The sequence below is a fragment of the Ambystoma mexicanum genome, chromosome 4q (assembly GCF_040938575.1).
Source record: "Ambystoma mexicanum isolate Mex_15411 chromosome 4q, UKY_AmexF1_1, whole genome shotgun sequence".
Taxonomy (NCBI): Eukaryota; Metazoa; Chordata; class Amphibia; order Caudata; family Ambystomatidae; genus Ambystoma; species Ambystoma mexicanum.
This window is the reverse complement of record NC_090928.1, coordinates 794,971,042-794,986,586: the sequence shown is the minus strand read 5'-3', so window position 1 is coordinate 794,986,586 and position 15,545 is coordinate 794,971,042. Positions and strand designations below refer to the sequence as shown.

At 54.5% G+C, this 15,545-nt stretch overlaps 1 protein-coding gene across 1 annotated transcript in view; it reads left to right on the top strand.

Annotated features, from left to right (window-relative positions):
* Nucleotides 1-15,545, top strand: part of PLEK (pleckstrin) — a 324,415-nt gene that overhangs the window by 11,554 nt on the left and 297,316 nt on the right. The gene's annotated exons all lie outside the window — the stretch shown is intronic.

Genomic DNA, 15,545 nt, shown 5'->3' with positions numbered 1-15,545 from the left:
CATATCATGATATGCATGAAACCAATGAGATGATACTACACATTGAACTTTGAAGAAAAAATATGTATTAAAAGCAACATAAATTGAATCAAAAATAAACAAACAATAATAGAAATTTAAAAAAAAGAAACCAGCAGGTCCGTGAAATAATGCAAAACCACAAATCATAATGCAAAGGAAAGGTGTCCAAAGTCACAGTCCACAAAAGTAAATCCAATGAAAATTAAAATCGAAAACCATTGCTCCATGGCGAAATCATAATAAAAATTGAAAATCCAAAAGTCAACTATGTACAGATAAACAATCCAGGGTCCATGATCCCAACCAAAGAAATGAAACCTATCTAATAACACTACCTAAAAATAATAACTATATACAAAAATGTGGCCCATTGTCCAAAAGGTCCAAAAAAAATGCTAAACCAAAGGAAACCTAACACTAACTATAGAACTATTTACAATGGCAGCGGGCTAGTCCGACGGCTCACTTCGGGATGTTCCGGGCCAGGGCATCATCGAACTCCTGCTCAATGTCCCGGAGGCGCTCCTCCTCCATGGCCCCGAGGGTCCGCAGGGCCGTCCACATGTTCCCCCCAAACTCCCTGCGGATTGCCCCGAGGCACTCGGCACGCCTCAAGGCCCTCCGTATGGAGTTCTCCGCCCTGACCATTGTGAGCCGTGCTTCTTCTGCCCGCTGCCGCTCCGCATCTATGGCGTGGCCCAACCGCTGCCACACGGAAGACACTTCCCGTCCTGGGTCCTCCTGCCCTCCGGCCGATGCCTGCCCCTCCGATGTGGAAGGCCCCGAGCCATCATGGCTCCCACCACGTTGCTGCTGCTGCGCCTCTGCCCATGCACTGCCTCCTGCTGCCTGCACATCCTCCGCTGGCTGGGGTGCAGTCGTTGATGTGGCCACCCCTGCTGGACGTCTGTTATATATAGTCTTGTACATTGTCACTGGCCTGGAGTGATTGCCATAGAATGTGATGTATGATGCAGCCAGGAGAATGTTGAGTGCATCAGTGTATGTATGTTCTGAGTGAGTCAGTTGGGGGCCTGAGCTGGAGTGAGTGGATGGCCGGTGGGTCTTCTCCTTCATGTGTACTGTACTACCTATCCCTGTCCTTGTCCTGTCATCCAGACTACTGTAAATACCTAAGAGTAACTGGAACTGTACATATTGTACCAATAAAGCATACCTGGAACAACATCAGTCTCCACAACTGGTCTGTGTGTCCCTTGTGACTAATAAGAGACTTTATTACAACGTCCGACTCCCGACTGTGGCAGGGATGCCTCCTCCACCAGCCTGGCCGCATCGTCAGAGGCAGCTCCACAGGGCACCCAGGTGACTGATGGGTGGGAAGATGGCACGGAGGACGACTGGCGCATAGGGGGTTCAGTTGAGGAGGGGGTCGTAGCAAGCCCCATCAAACGGAGGAATCCGGCCTGGGTGACCTGTCCCAGTAGGCCGACGCGGTCAACGAGCCATTCGAGATGACGTGCAGTCTCCTCATGAAAAGACTGCAGGTCACCTCGCATGGCCCGTTGACGCAACGCCACACCAGTCAGGACAGGCTCAACCCGGACCCGGATAGCCACGTCCGCAGGCAGAGGAAGGCCAGTTGTCGTGAGCTCATCCCCTGCCTGAAAATGGGTCTGGACGTAGGCATCCCTGCTGGTAAAAGATGATACAGTGACAGGATCAGGGACAGGATTGCACACAGGCACCTCTGCGGCGACCTGTGCTGCCTCCTGTCCCTGGTCCTGCACTGCACCACTAGCACCAGTGGAATCCCCACCTCCAGACCCCGTCTCTGTTGCTTGCACGGCCTCCTCCTCCACCAAACCCCCCACCAACCTGGATGACTCCGTGCCATCTTCCCCCGTTGGGCCCTGTGGGGTCCCAGCTGCCCCTTCTGCTGCAGAGGAGTCCAACTCCGACCTCCGCCTCTTGGACCTCCCCCTGGCAGCTGCGGCCTGGGACGTGGCACCAGACTTCTCACTCCCCGACGAGATCACTACCTGGGAGGGGAGCCGGGCCTTGCATCTCCGGCTGGCGGTGCGATCCCCGCCGCTGTGCACCACAGCACCTTCTCCGCCCTCTTCATCAGTTGACGCTGCAGACAGGGAGAAATAAAACACAGGCATCAGGGCACTGTACAATGGACACATACACACATGACAGTTGCACATGAGTGGCATTGGCAAACCTCAGACATGGCATCACAATCGGCAACACATGTCATTAAAACTTGCACACATGAGCCATACCACAGCCACATCGCAACTGCCAGAACCATCAATACACATACAACAGCATGAGCAGGCAAAGGTGAGCCAGACATCACATGCAACACAGGGAGTGCACTACACATGCACGCACACCACCACACTTGCATGCATGTGTACACCTCAGCCAACTGTCGCAGTGTTCCGATGGGCATCCATGTCACATCTGCCAATCAGGCTTCCACATCCCGCTGTCACATGCATCCATGTTGCATCACTGTTGCACCCTTGTCAAATACACACACATGCACATGTACACAGTGCTGATACATGCAGCTGAAAACAACATACATGCGTGACATCACAACCATGCCTACTTACATACACATTCATCCAAACATGTGTGCCCACGCAACTGCATTTGGCATGCAAGCCTACACACACAAGCACCATCCATGTCTCACACATGACAGCCCTTGCATGTGTTAGCCGCACGGCCCTGTACACCCCCGCCCATACTCGGCCCCATACAAACATATGTGCAACCGGCACACTACTGGCACATCACCACACGCACAGCTCACAATCATGATGCATGTACACTTACCGCTCGACTCCAGACGGGTCTGCCTCTCAAGGACCTGGACGTGGAGCGCTGGGGATATGTGTTCCAGGACCCTCATCTGATCTTCCGACAAGTGGCCCCGGCGCCCCTTAGCATCCGCTGCCTTCAAGAGGCGCCGGGCCTTGTTCAGGGTCCTGGACCTGAAGTCCTTCCAGCGCTTCTTGACATGTTGGAAGTCGCGGACTGCCACCCCCTCCGCGTTGATGGCAGTCACGATGTCGGTCCAGATCCGAGTCCGTCCTTCCTTGTCGGCCCGCACCCTTCCATAGAGGGCATCATACTGCCCCAGGACTTGCTCCACGAGGACACCAACTTCCCTGGCACTGAAGCTGGTGCCCCTCTGCCTCTCTGGCCGGGGGTTGTCAGTGGTGCCAGATGTTGCAGTGCCCGACATGACAACCCCAGAGGCAGGAGTGGGTGGGCAACTGGGTTCTGGGGGTGGGCTGTGGAGCGATGGAATCCCAGTCGGGAGTCTTCGGTTCCAGCAGGGGTAGTCAGAGCAACAGCACCCCTGGCTGATGTGCAGGCAGCAAATGGCAGGGCACGTGGGCAGCAGGCAGTCAGGCAGCAGCAGATGGCAGGTGGGAGCGTGCTCGGTGCTCTGGGGGGCAGTAATTCGGCCTTGTGGGCAGGAGCGTGGTCTTCCGTGTGCTTACGCGTGGCCAGCTTGATACGGAGTGATTTGGCACGTGAAAATCCTGCACGTCTGCGTGTAAATCGAGGAAAGGCCCTTAGCGCGTATGCACGTCAGCACGCATATGCGATTTCATTGGACCAAAGGCCCTTAGCGATGAGCGCGTCTGTGACGTGACGCGCGCGGGTGTTTCCCTCATAACACGTGATGACAGAGCACACGTGGATTTCCACCAATTGCGTGTGAAACTTCCCGCGCACCCCGAAACACACGTACCCAGGCTAATCGCGTGTGGAACTTCCCGCGCACCACGAAGTACACGTACCCAGGCCAATAGCGTGTACGCTCACTTCCCTCCCATTACACGCGATGACACTCGGACATGCAGTTTTACCACGTGTGCTCTGTCATCACGTGTAATGAGGGAAACACCCGCGTGCGTCACGTCACAGACGCGCTTACGCGCTAAGGGCCTTTGGTCCAATGAAATCTCATATGCGTGCTGATGTGCATACGCGCTAAGGGTCTTTCCTCGATTTACACGCAGACGTGCAGGATTTTCACGTGCCAAATCACTCCGTATCAAGCTGGCCACGCGTAAGCACACGCAAGACCACGCTCCTGCCCACAAGGCCGAATTACTGCCCCCCAGAGCACCCAGCACGCTCCCACCTACCATCTGCTGCTGCCTGCTGCCCACGTGCCCTGCCATTTGCTGCCTGCACATCAGCCAGGGGTGCTGTTGCTGTGACCACCCCTGCTGGAACCGAAGACTCCCGACTGGGATTCCATCGCTCCACAGCCCAGCCCCAGGACCCAGTTGCCCACCCACTCCTGCCTCTGGGGTTGTCATGTCGGGCACTGCAACATCTGGCACCACTGACAACCCCCGGCCAGAGAGGCAGAGGGGCACCAGCTTCAGTGCCAGGGAAGTTGGTGTCCTGGTGGAGCAAGTCCTGGGGCAGTATGATGCCCTCTACGGAAGGGTGCGCGCCGACAAGGAAGGACGGACTCGGATCTGGACCGACATCGTGACTGCCATCAACGCGGAGGGGGTGGCAGTCTGCGACTTCCAACATGTCAAGAAGCGCTGGGAGGACTTCAGGTCCAGGACCCTGAACAAGACCCGGCGCCTCTTGAAGGCAGCGGATGCTAAGGGGCGCCGGGGCCACTTGTCGGAAGATCAGATGAGGGTCCTGGAACGCATATCCCCATCGCTCCACATCCAGGTCCTTGAGAGGCAGACCCGTGTGGAGTCGAGCGGTAAGTGTACATGCATCATGATTGTGAGCTGTGCGTGTGGTGATGTGCCAGTAGTGTGCCGGTTGCACATATGTTTGTATGGGGCCGAGTATGGGCGGGGGTGTACAGGGCCGTGCGGCTAACACATGCGAGGGCTGTCATGTGTGAGACATGGATGGTGCTTGTGTGTGTAGGCTTGCATGCCAAATGCAGTTGCGTGGGCACACATGTTTGGATGAATGTGTATGTAAGTAGGCATGGTCGTGATGTCACGCATGTATGTTGTTTTCAGCTGCATGTATCAGCACTGTGTACATGTGCATGTGTGTGTATTTGACAAGGGTGCAACAGTGATGCAACATGGATGCATGTGACAGCCGGATGTGGAAGCCTGATTGGCAGGTGTGACATGGATGCCCATCGGAACACTGCGACAGTTGGCTGAGGTGTACACATGCATGCAAGTGTGGTGGTGTGCGTGCATGTGTAGTGCACTCCCTGTGTTGCATGTGATGTCTGGCTCACCTTTGCCTGCTCATGCTGTTGTATGTGTATGGATGGTGCTGGCAGTTGCGATGTGGCTGTGGTATGGCTCATGTGTGCAAGTTGAAATGACATGTGTGTTGCCAATTGTGATGCCATGTCTGAGGTTTGCCAATGCCACTCATGTGCAACTGTCATGTGTTTATGTGTCCATTGTACAGTGCCCTGATGCCTGTGTTTTATTTCTCCCTGTCTGCAGCGTCAACTGATGAAGAGGGCGGAGAAGGTGCTGTGGAGCACAGCGGCGGGGATCGCAACGCCAGCCGGAGACGCAAGGCCCGGCTCCCCTCCCAGGTTGTGATCTCGTCGGGGAGTGAGGAGTCCGGTGCCACATCCCAGGCCGCAGCTGCCGGGGGGAGGTCCAAGAGGCGGAGGTCGGAGTTGGACTCCTCGGCAGCAGAAGGGGCAGCTGGGACCCCACAGGGCCCAACGGGGGAAGATGGCACGGAGTCATCCAGGTTGGTGGGGGGTTTGGTGGAGGTGGAGGCCGTGCAAGCAACAGAGACGGGGTCTGGAGGTGGGGATTCCACTGGTGCTAGTGGTGCAGTGCTGGATCAGGGACAGGAGGCAGCACAGGTCGCCGCGGAGGTGCCTGTGTGCAATCCTGTCCCTGATCCTGTCACTGCATCATCTTGCACCAGCAGGGATGCCTACGTCCAGACCCGTTTTCAGGCAGGGGATGAGCTCACGACAACTGGCCTTCCTCTGCCTGCGGACATGGCTATCCGGGTCCGGGTTGAGCCTGTCCTGACTGGTGTGGTGTTGCGTCAACGGGCCATGCGAGGTGAACTGCAGTCTTTTCATGAGGAGACTGCACGTCATCTCGAATGGCTCGTTGACCGCGTTGGCCTACTGGGACAGGTCACCCAGGCCGGATTCCTCCGTTTGATGGGGCTTGCTACGACCCCCTCCTCAACTGAACCCCCTATGCGCCAGTCGTCCTCCGTGCCATGTTCCCACCCATCAGTCACCTGGGTGTCCTGTGGAGCTGCCTCTGACGGTGCGGCCAGGCTGGTGGAGGAGGCATCCCTGCCACAGTCGGGAGTCGGACGTCCAGCAGGGGTGGCCACATCAACGACTGCACCCCAGCCAGCGGAGGATGTGCAGGCAGCAGGAGGCAGTTCACAGGCAGAGGCGCAGCAGCAGCAGCAATGTGGTGGGAGCCATGATGGCTCTGGGCCTTCCACATCGGAGGGGCAGGCATCGGCCGGAGGGCAGGAGGACCCAGGACGGGAAGTGTCTTCCGTGTGGCAGCGGTTGGGCCACGCCATAGATGCGGAGCGGAAGCGGGCAGAAGAGGCATGGCTCACGATGGTCAGGGCGGAGAACTCCATGCGGAGGGCCCTGAGGCGTGCCGAGTGCCTCGAGGCAATCCGCAGGGAGTTTGGGGGGAACATGTGGATGGCCCTGCGGACCCTCAGGGCCATGGAGGAGGAGCGCCTCCGGGACATTGAGCAGGAGTTCGATGATGCCCTGGCCCGGAACATCCCGAAGTGAGCCGTCGGACTAGCCCGCTGCCCTTGTAAATAGTTCTATAGTTAGTGTTAGGTTTCCTTTGGTTTAGCATTTTTTTTGGACCTTTTGGACAATGGGCCACATTTTTGTATATAGTTATTTTTTTTTAGGTAGTGTTACTAGATAGGTTTCATTTCTTCGGTTGGGATCATGGACCCTGGATTGTTTATCTGTACATAGCTGACTTTTGGATTTTCAATTTTTATTATGATTTCGCCATGGGGCAGGGGTTTTCGATTTTAATTTTCCATTGGATTTACTTTTGTGGACTGTGACTTTGGACACCTTTCCTTTGCATTATGATTTGTGGTTTTGCATTATTTCACGAACCTGCTGGTTTCTTTTTTTTAAATTTCTATTATTGTTTGTTTATTTTTGATTCAATTTATGTTGCTTTTAATACATATTTTTTCTTCAAAGTTCAATGTGTATTATCATCTCATTGGTTTCATGCATATCATCATATGGGTTTTGACATTCACTGACACCCATTGGGTGTATGTGAGGGACATGTGTTCATTTCCAAACTTGCAATTGGGCTTCTATCATGTTTTTGCCATTTCTGAGTGGGTGGATGCAATACTCGGGTGGGTGTTTGGCATTTGGAGGCTGACCATAAGGGCCAGGGATCTACATTGTGGTGACATGTTGGCTGGGGGACATGAGTGGGGGCCTGGTGGAGGCTGCCCCTGGTGGCTGGTGGTTGGGGGTGGTGGGAGACATGAGTGGGGCCTGGTGGAGGCTGCCCCTGCACGGGTGGGGGTTGTGGTAGACATGAGTGGGGGCCTGGTGGAGGCTGCCCCTGGTGGCTGGGGGGTGGGGGTGGTGGTAGACATGAGTGGGGGCCTGGTGGAGGCTGCCCCTGCACTGCTGGTGGGTGGGGGTGCAGGGATACATGAGTGGGGGCCTGGTGGAGGCTGCCCCTGGTGGCTGGGGGTGGTGGGAGACATGCGTGGGGGCCTGGTGGAGGCTGCCCATGTACTGCTGGGCGGGTGGGGTGGTGGTAGACATGAGTGGGGGCCTGGAGGAGGCTGCCCCTGGTGGCTGGGGGGTGGGGGTGGTGGTAGACATGAGTGGGGACCTGGTGGAGGCTGCCCCTGCACTGCTGGGGGGTGGGGGTGGTGGTAGACATGGGTGGGGGCCTGGTTGAGGCTGCCCCTGGTGGCTGGGGGGTGGGGGTGCAGGGAGACATGAGTGGGGGCCTGGTGGAGGCTGCCCCTGCACTGCTGGGGGGTGGGGTGCAGGGAGACATGAGTTGGACATGAGTGGGGGCCTGGTGGAGGCTGCGCCTGCACTGCTGGGGGGGTGGGGGTGGTGGTAGACATGGGTGGGGGCCTGGTGGAGGATGCCCATGGTGGCTGGGGGGTGGGGGTGGTGGGAGACATGAGTGGGGGCCTGGTGGAGGCTGCCCCTGCACTGCTGGGCGGTGGGGGTCTTAGGGGACATGAGTGGGGGCCTGGTGGAGGCTGCCCCTGGTGGCTGGGGGATGGGGGTGATAGGGGACATGAGTGGGGGCCTGGTGGAGGCTGCCCCTGGTGGCTGGGGTGGGGGTGGTGGGAGACATGAGTGGGGCCTGGTGGAGGCTGCCCCTGCACTGCTGGGGGGTGGGGGTGATAGGGGACATGAGTGGGGGCCTGGTGGAGGCTGCCCCTGCTGGCTGTGGGGTGGGGGTGATAGGGGACATGAGTGGGGGCCTGGTGGAGGCTGCCCCTGCACTGCTGGGGGGTGGGGGTGGTGGTAGACATGGGTGGGGGCCTGGTGGAGGCTGCCCATGGTGGCTGGGGGGTGGGGGTTGTGGGAGACATGAGTGGGGGCCTGGTGGAGGCTGCCCCTGCACTGCCGGGGGGTGGGGGTGATAGGGGACATGAGTGGGGGCCTGGTGGAGGCTGCCCCTGGTGGCTGGGGGGTGGGGGTGATAGGGGACATGAGTGGGGGCCTGGTGGAGGCTGCCCCTGCACTGCTGGGGGGTGGGGGTGATATGGGACATGAGTGGGGGCCTGGTGGAGGCTGCCCCTGGTGGCTGGGGGATGGGGGTGATAGGGGACATGCGTGGGGGCCTGGTGGAGGCTGCCCCTGGTGGCTGGGGGGTGGGGGTGGTGGGAGACATGAGTGAGGGCCTGGTGGAGGCTGCCCCTGCACTGCTGGGGGGTGGGAGTGGTGGTAGACATGAATGGGGGCCTGGTGGAGGCTGCCCCTGGTGGCTGGGGGGTGGGGGTGGTGGTAGACATGAGTGGGGGCCTGGTGGAGGCTGCCCCTGTTGGCTGGGGGGTGGGAGTGGTGGTAGACATGAGTGGGGGCCTGGTGGAGGCTGCCCCTGGTGGCTGGGGGGTGGGGGTGGTGGTAGACATGAGTGGGGGCCTGGTGGAGGCTGCCCCTGTTGGCTGGGGGGTGGGGGTGGTGGGAGACATGAGTGGGGCCCTGGTGGAGGCTGCCCCTGCACTTCTGGGGGGTGGGGGTGATAAGGGACATGAGTGGGGGCCTGGTGGAGGCTGCCCCTCTTGGCTGGGGGGTGGGGGTGATAGGGGACATGAGTGGGGGCCTGGTGGAGGCTGCCCCTGCACTGCTGGGGGGTGGGGGTGATATGGGACATGAGTGGGGGCCTGGTGGAGGCTGCCCCTGGTGGCTGGGGGATGGGGGTGATAGGGGACATGAGTGGGGGCCTGGTGGAGGCTGCCCCTGGTGGCTGGGGGGTGGGGGTGGTGGGAGACATGAGTGGGGGCCTGGTGGAGGGTGCCCCTGGTGGCTGGGGGGTGGGGGTGCAGGGAGACATGAGTGGGGGCCTGGTGGAGGCTGCCCCTGGTGGCTGGGGGGTGGGGGTGGTGGTAGACATGAGTGGGGGCCTGGCGGAGGCTGCCCCTGGTGGCTGGGGAGTGGGGGTGGTGGTAGACATGAGTGGGGCCTGGTGGAGGCTGCTCCTGCACTGCTGGGGGGTGGGGGTGCAGGGAGACATGAGTGGGGGCCTGGTGGAGGCTGCCCCTGGTGGCTGGGGGTGGGGGTGGTGGGAGACATGGGTGGGGGCCTGGTTGAGGCTGCCCCTGGTGGCTGGGGGGTGGGGGTGGTGGTAGACATGAGTGGGGGCCTGGTGGAGGCTGCCCCTGCACTGCTGGGGGGTGGGGGTGGTGGGAGACATGAGTGGGGGCCTGGTGGAGGCTGTCCCTGCACTGCTGGGGGGTGGGGGTGCAGGGGGACATGAGTGGTGGCCTGTTGGAGGCTGCCCCTGGATGCTGGGGGGTGGAGGTGGTGGGAGACATGGGTGGGGGCCTGGTGGAGGCTGCCCCTGGTGGCTGGGGGGTGAGGTTGGTGGCAGACATGAGTGGGGGCCTGGTGGAGGCTGCCCCTGCACTGCTGGGGGATGGGGTGGTGGGAGACATGAGTGGGGGCCTGGTGGAGGCTGCCCCTGCACTGCTGGGGGGTGGGGGTGCAGGGGGACATGAGTTGGTGATCAGTAGTGCAAGGTGACATGTGGGTTGGCTGGGGGGCATGGCCATGGTGGATGGGTTGCCTGTGGGACATGAGCAGGGGTGCAGGGTAGTCCCCTGTGGTGTGGGCTGCCTGCAGGGGCCGTGGAGGGTGTAGAGGGAACACCTGGGAGGACCCACACGGCCAAATCACGTGTAGCATTCCCCGGCACCCCGAAACACACGTACCCAGGCTAATCGCGTGTGGAACTTCACGCGCACCCCGTAGTACACGTACCCAGGCCAATCGCGTGTGGAACTTCCCGCGCATCCCCAAGTACACGTACCCAGGCCAATCGCGTGTGGAACTTACCGCGCACCCCGAAGTACACGTACCCGGGCCAATCGCGTGTGGGACTTCCCGCGCACCCAGGCACACGCTATTTTTCACACAGCGGGTGTCCGGGTTTGTCGGTACCCCTTTGCACCTCATTTGTCCTAGATGGCCACTGTATGGACCATTCATCATGGCTGTATATGGGTGCTTTTTGTTATCGCACATTTTGGCGCACATTTTTTTCACGCGCAGGGACGCTACCGCCTGCTTTCTTGTGGCGTGCGCGTCTTTGACCGTGCGCTGGTTTGCCCTATTCGATTCCATGAATACGAGTTGTAGGCGAGCGTGTGGGCGTTCTGTGCACTTGCCTCCTGTACTTCCCCCGTGACGCCCATATTTTCACGCGTTGTTTCCCCATTCCGAGTGTTACGCCCCGTGTTACGCCTACTTTTGTGATGTGCGCCGCGCTATGTGCGATTTCGCAGTGGCCATGGCGCACGCTGTTGGATGATCTGTGCGCCGGCGTGCGCGGCGCATATTTTTAGCGCACATCCAATGTTTTTCTCGCGCACGGACTTCCATGAATCGCTGTGCGCTGGTTTCCCTGCGATTTTCGCACTTGCACTGCACTGCGTTTTTCGCGCTTTTCCTGCGATTTGCACGTTTTGGCACCTCTGCGAAGGAATTTTCGGCGCACATTATTTCCATGAATCTACCCCTGACTGTCCTCTTTGAATTTATAAATTAAAGCCGACCTCAGGGATCGAACCGCAGTCAGGTTTGCAGGCCACGCACTTGATAATTGCACTGTATAACATGATGAAAAATTACAAACAACTAAGGGTGAAATTTCCCATTTCGGTACTGCAAGTTCCAGGGAAAACATTGGTATTGGTTCTCAGAGTTTAAAACATGCACACCTTTTAACGTTTTCAAAAACACTATTAGAGGAAAATATCCTATCTTGGTTTTCTGTGTGTGTTGATTTTATGAAAGGCAAATGCCATTCGTCCTGTGCAATTTGAGTGGTAATGCAAAGTCAATGTAATGAAATTTGCATATTTGACCTTGATATGCTAATTTCTGGCGATGTCACATGCTATTGCGTTTGTTGATGTCAACCTCTCTCTCTGCCAGGAATTTGGAGGACTCTGCATGTCCTGGTGCAGGGGTCAGAGCTGGTGGTACAGGGAAGTGCCGTGCAGCTCTGCTATGTCTGTACTCTCGGGCTGGCTTTCCGACGTGTTGCAGACTGCCAGGAACGTTCACAAGCTAAATGTCTGCCACAGGACTGAAGCCGTGTGTTTAACTTGTGACTAATTTTTCTTCATGGCTGTCTAAAGTGGGTATACCAGGAACCTAAATGGTCCGATTGACACTCTGGAGCTCATTTTGCTCCTACACATAATGTGACAGCGCGGACCTGGTATGTTTGCACTCAGGCGTAGCCGGGGCCCCACTGCCAAATTTTCATCATTTGCACAGCGGAGTGCACACGTGCAGGTAAAAAAACATCACTTTTGTACTCCGCCGTGCAAAGTGAGTAAATGCTGCCTGGTGTGCTGGCATGCCAGGCAGCGTTTAATTTTTTTTTCTTTTTTTTAGCTTTTGGTTTTACAAAAGAAAACCTTAAGCTTTATTTAAAAATCTAAATAAACAAATATCCTAAAAACTTTAGATTCAAATTTCTACAAGTTAAATACTAAAAAGAAAAAGAATTGCGAAAATTTCAACGGAAGCAGAAGGCAGAAAAAAGACAAAAATAAACAAAAAAGGAAGAAAAAAGAAGACAGGATCAGAGCGCGGTAAGGAGCTTACAATCAGGGAAGGAAATAGAAACCTTTAAATAATCAAAACAAAGAAGCCTCCACGCTCAACAACCTGCTTTCAGTCAATCAATTGATGACCAGGTGATCCTTCTTCTGTAAGTTGTGGAGGACAATTTCTAGGAAAGCCAAAAGAGCTAGCGTGAGGGATATCCAGTTCCCTTGGAGCAGCTCCAGCCACCAGTCCTCTGAAGTTCATCTGGTATATTTTGCGAAGAATTTACCCAACCATCTGTCACGTTCTTGTTTTAGATCAGGGCAGAACATGGTTAGATGAAGTAGGGTCTCTTTCTGATCCCCACATATTCTGCAGCTGTAGTCTCTCAAGTCTACTGCCTTCCTCGATTCTTTCCGTTCTTTTGTTGACATTACATTCATCCAGAATCTCATGAAGTTCGTTCTTCATTTGGAACAAGGGAATCTGTTTGAATATCATCTCATCTTACCTCTAGGACCGTATACAGGGTCTTTCTTTCCATATATTTGAAAGGTTCTTACTTTTTCAGTTGTTAGGATCCAAACCAGGTTTAAAATGTTTTTTTTAATCTTTGTGGGTTGAGTTACTAACATTTCTTCTGTCATACCGAGATCTTTCAGGATAGACCTGCATGTTGAGCTCCAATGTGTAAGCACCTTATTTGTTTGTTCTTGCAAGGCCTTCTTCAATGCCTTAAAGCTGCCGTCCAATTCACCAAGGAGAGACTATGGAAAAAGGACAGCATTTTCCATTGGACAGAAGCCATGAGAGATCATAATCCCATCTCCTCTCGTATTAGCTCAATTGAAGTATTGTTCGGGAGGGATAATACCTGCCTACAATATACACCTTCCAATGTAGGCCAAAGACCTGTAGATAGGAGAATAGCACTTTCGGAGCCGTATGTAATGGCTGTAAGTGACTCCAATCAAGCAATCCCACTAAGTCAGTGCCTTGTCTGGGATGCCCAAGGGAAGCCCTTATTTATATATTTTTATGGCAAGTTATAATCTGGATGATGAACCCTTGTATAACACCCCTCGCTTATAGGGGGTTTAGGGTGGGTGATATCTAGTTTATATTAGTTCAGGCTCACTTTAACAATGCTCTATGAGTAACTAGCAGGTTAAAACGAATTTTAGCAAAGGAAAGCAAGGAGCTGCTGATTTTTACACGTGGCTGAAATTGTGCAAAATGTCAAATCAAGGCAAATTTAATCGCGTGCGTTGAGCGTAATTACGGAGGCCCTATAAGAAGTAGCAAGTCGGTTCTAGGTTCTCTGGAAAGCCTAGAATCTTAGCTTTAAGATGACAGCTAGAACGCGCTCCTAGCACAAACGGTACAGGAGATACGGCCGATTTAGTCAAGGTAGTTTTTCGGATTTTAAATTTTAAAGCTCAGACTGACAGATGACAGTTTTCAGCTTTAAAAATGACAGAATGACACGATTCTAGGAGGCAGTTCTAATAGGCTAAAATAGTTTGGATTAGATTATTTTAAACTAAGAGATTGGTTTTGGCACAGTGAGTACTCACACTATATTTTTGAAATAAGCCGTCAAGGTCTGGTCAGGTTGGACGGGATGTCCGGCGGGTGGTTCTGAAGTCCCGGCTATCTGGGTCAGCTCTGCTCTCTGGGTCTGTCAAGCACCGGTTTTGCTCACAACGGTCTGGTTTGTGGTTCTCTCTGGTTCCGGATACAGCACTGCTTTCTGGATACTGCTACAGGTTCTTGCAAAAGTTCTTGGCAAAAATTTGAACAGCTCGCCCGGCTGTTGAATAGTTTGGTTGGTTTTGAGGCCTGCTGAAGAGGATTCAGCTTGTGGATTCAGGCCTCTCTGCTACAAATTCTGGAGTTAATTTCTGCTACAGGTTCTGGAGATTGATGGATTTCAAGTCTGGATCTCTGGATGTGAAATCTGAAGTCTCCCGGCAAAGCGTACCGCAAGAAAGTGGAAAGTGAATGTCCCCATCTGTCCTGCACTGTCTGCTTTTATGTGTTTAGAAAGTGGGTGTGTGCGTGGCATAACTGAGCCTGCCCCTCTCTACTTGTCATTGGCCCAATTCTCCCCTCTCCCATGATTGGGGGAAGGAAATGGATTGTCATCATGATGAGGTCTGTTTATGGGTCAGAGGATCCTCCCCTGGTCAATTTGCCCACAAATCTATATTTGATTCAAATACATATTTCCCAGATACACAAGTGGTTGACATTACATGTACATATTACAGATGAATTAAGACAGGTCTCTGTTCAAGCCCCATGTTCCTGCGAGCTGGGATTCAGAAATGACAACATTTTGCGCTTTGTGGTCGGTTTACCAATATCGGACATTTACCAAAAATTACACAAATGTGCGCAAGGAGTATGGACATTAATTGATGAAGTTTCAGAATTTTAACATGCAGACATTTGGAGTAAGACCCTATTTTCCGCTAGCAACCCCCCAGAATACACCACAGGGTCCTAACACCTCTTAAAACGTGCACAGAAAAATCACAAGAATAATGATATTACTTATATAATTCTGACAAGTCCGTACTATGAATTATCCATCTTTTTTTTAAAAATGATGCTCTGGCCCAAAGGGGTGTGGTTTCCCCTAAGCACATGGTGGAGTTTCTGGTTTGTCCACTTCCCCCAAGCTCAGCTTGCTAGCAGAGGCACTGCTCCTCCCAGTTTCTCCCAAGAGGAAGCCATTTTACGACCCCCCCAATATAACATTTTGAGTCCAGGACAGGGCTTTGTTCAACTTCCTGCAGTCCCGAGGTGCTCCTCCCCTAACCCAATCAGAGAGGTGTCATCTCCTTTTGGCAGGGGCAGCAGGATGCAGCTAGGCCTGGGAAGAGTGGCTGAGCCGGTTTATCCTGTTGGGGGTAGTTGTCAGGCAGAATTCAGCTAAATGTCACTTTAGTTCCCAGTTTTCTACATTCAAATCCAACTTACATGCAGCTATTTTTTATATATACATTAAATAATTACTTCCTTTAAGTCATTTCAGACTATAGTTTTACATTGTATCCACCTCTTAGCAAGTCTTTCCTTGGCCTGGTTTGGGTTCATTTGTTCAGTTTTACACCAAAGTCTGGTGGTTTTAAAACGCCGGCTTTCTGATAGTGGTGAGCACCGGTATTGCATCCATTTTTGACATTAAGAAAATGAATTCCCCACAGTTCTGGGTTGCTTTTGGCAATCAGCATTGCCATTCCCAATGGTT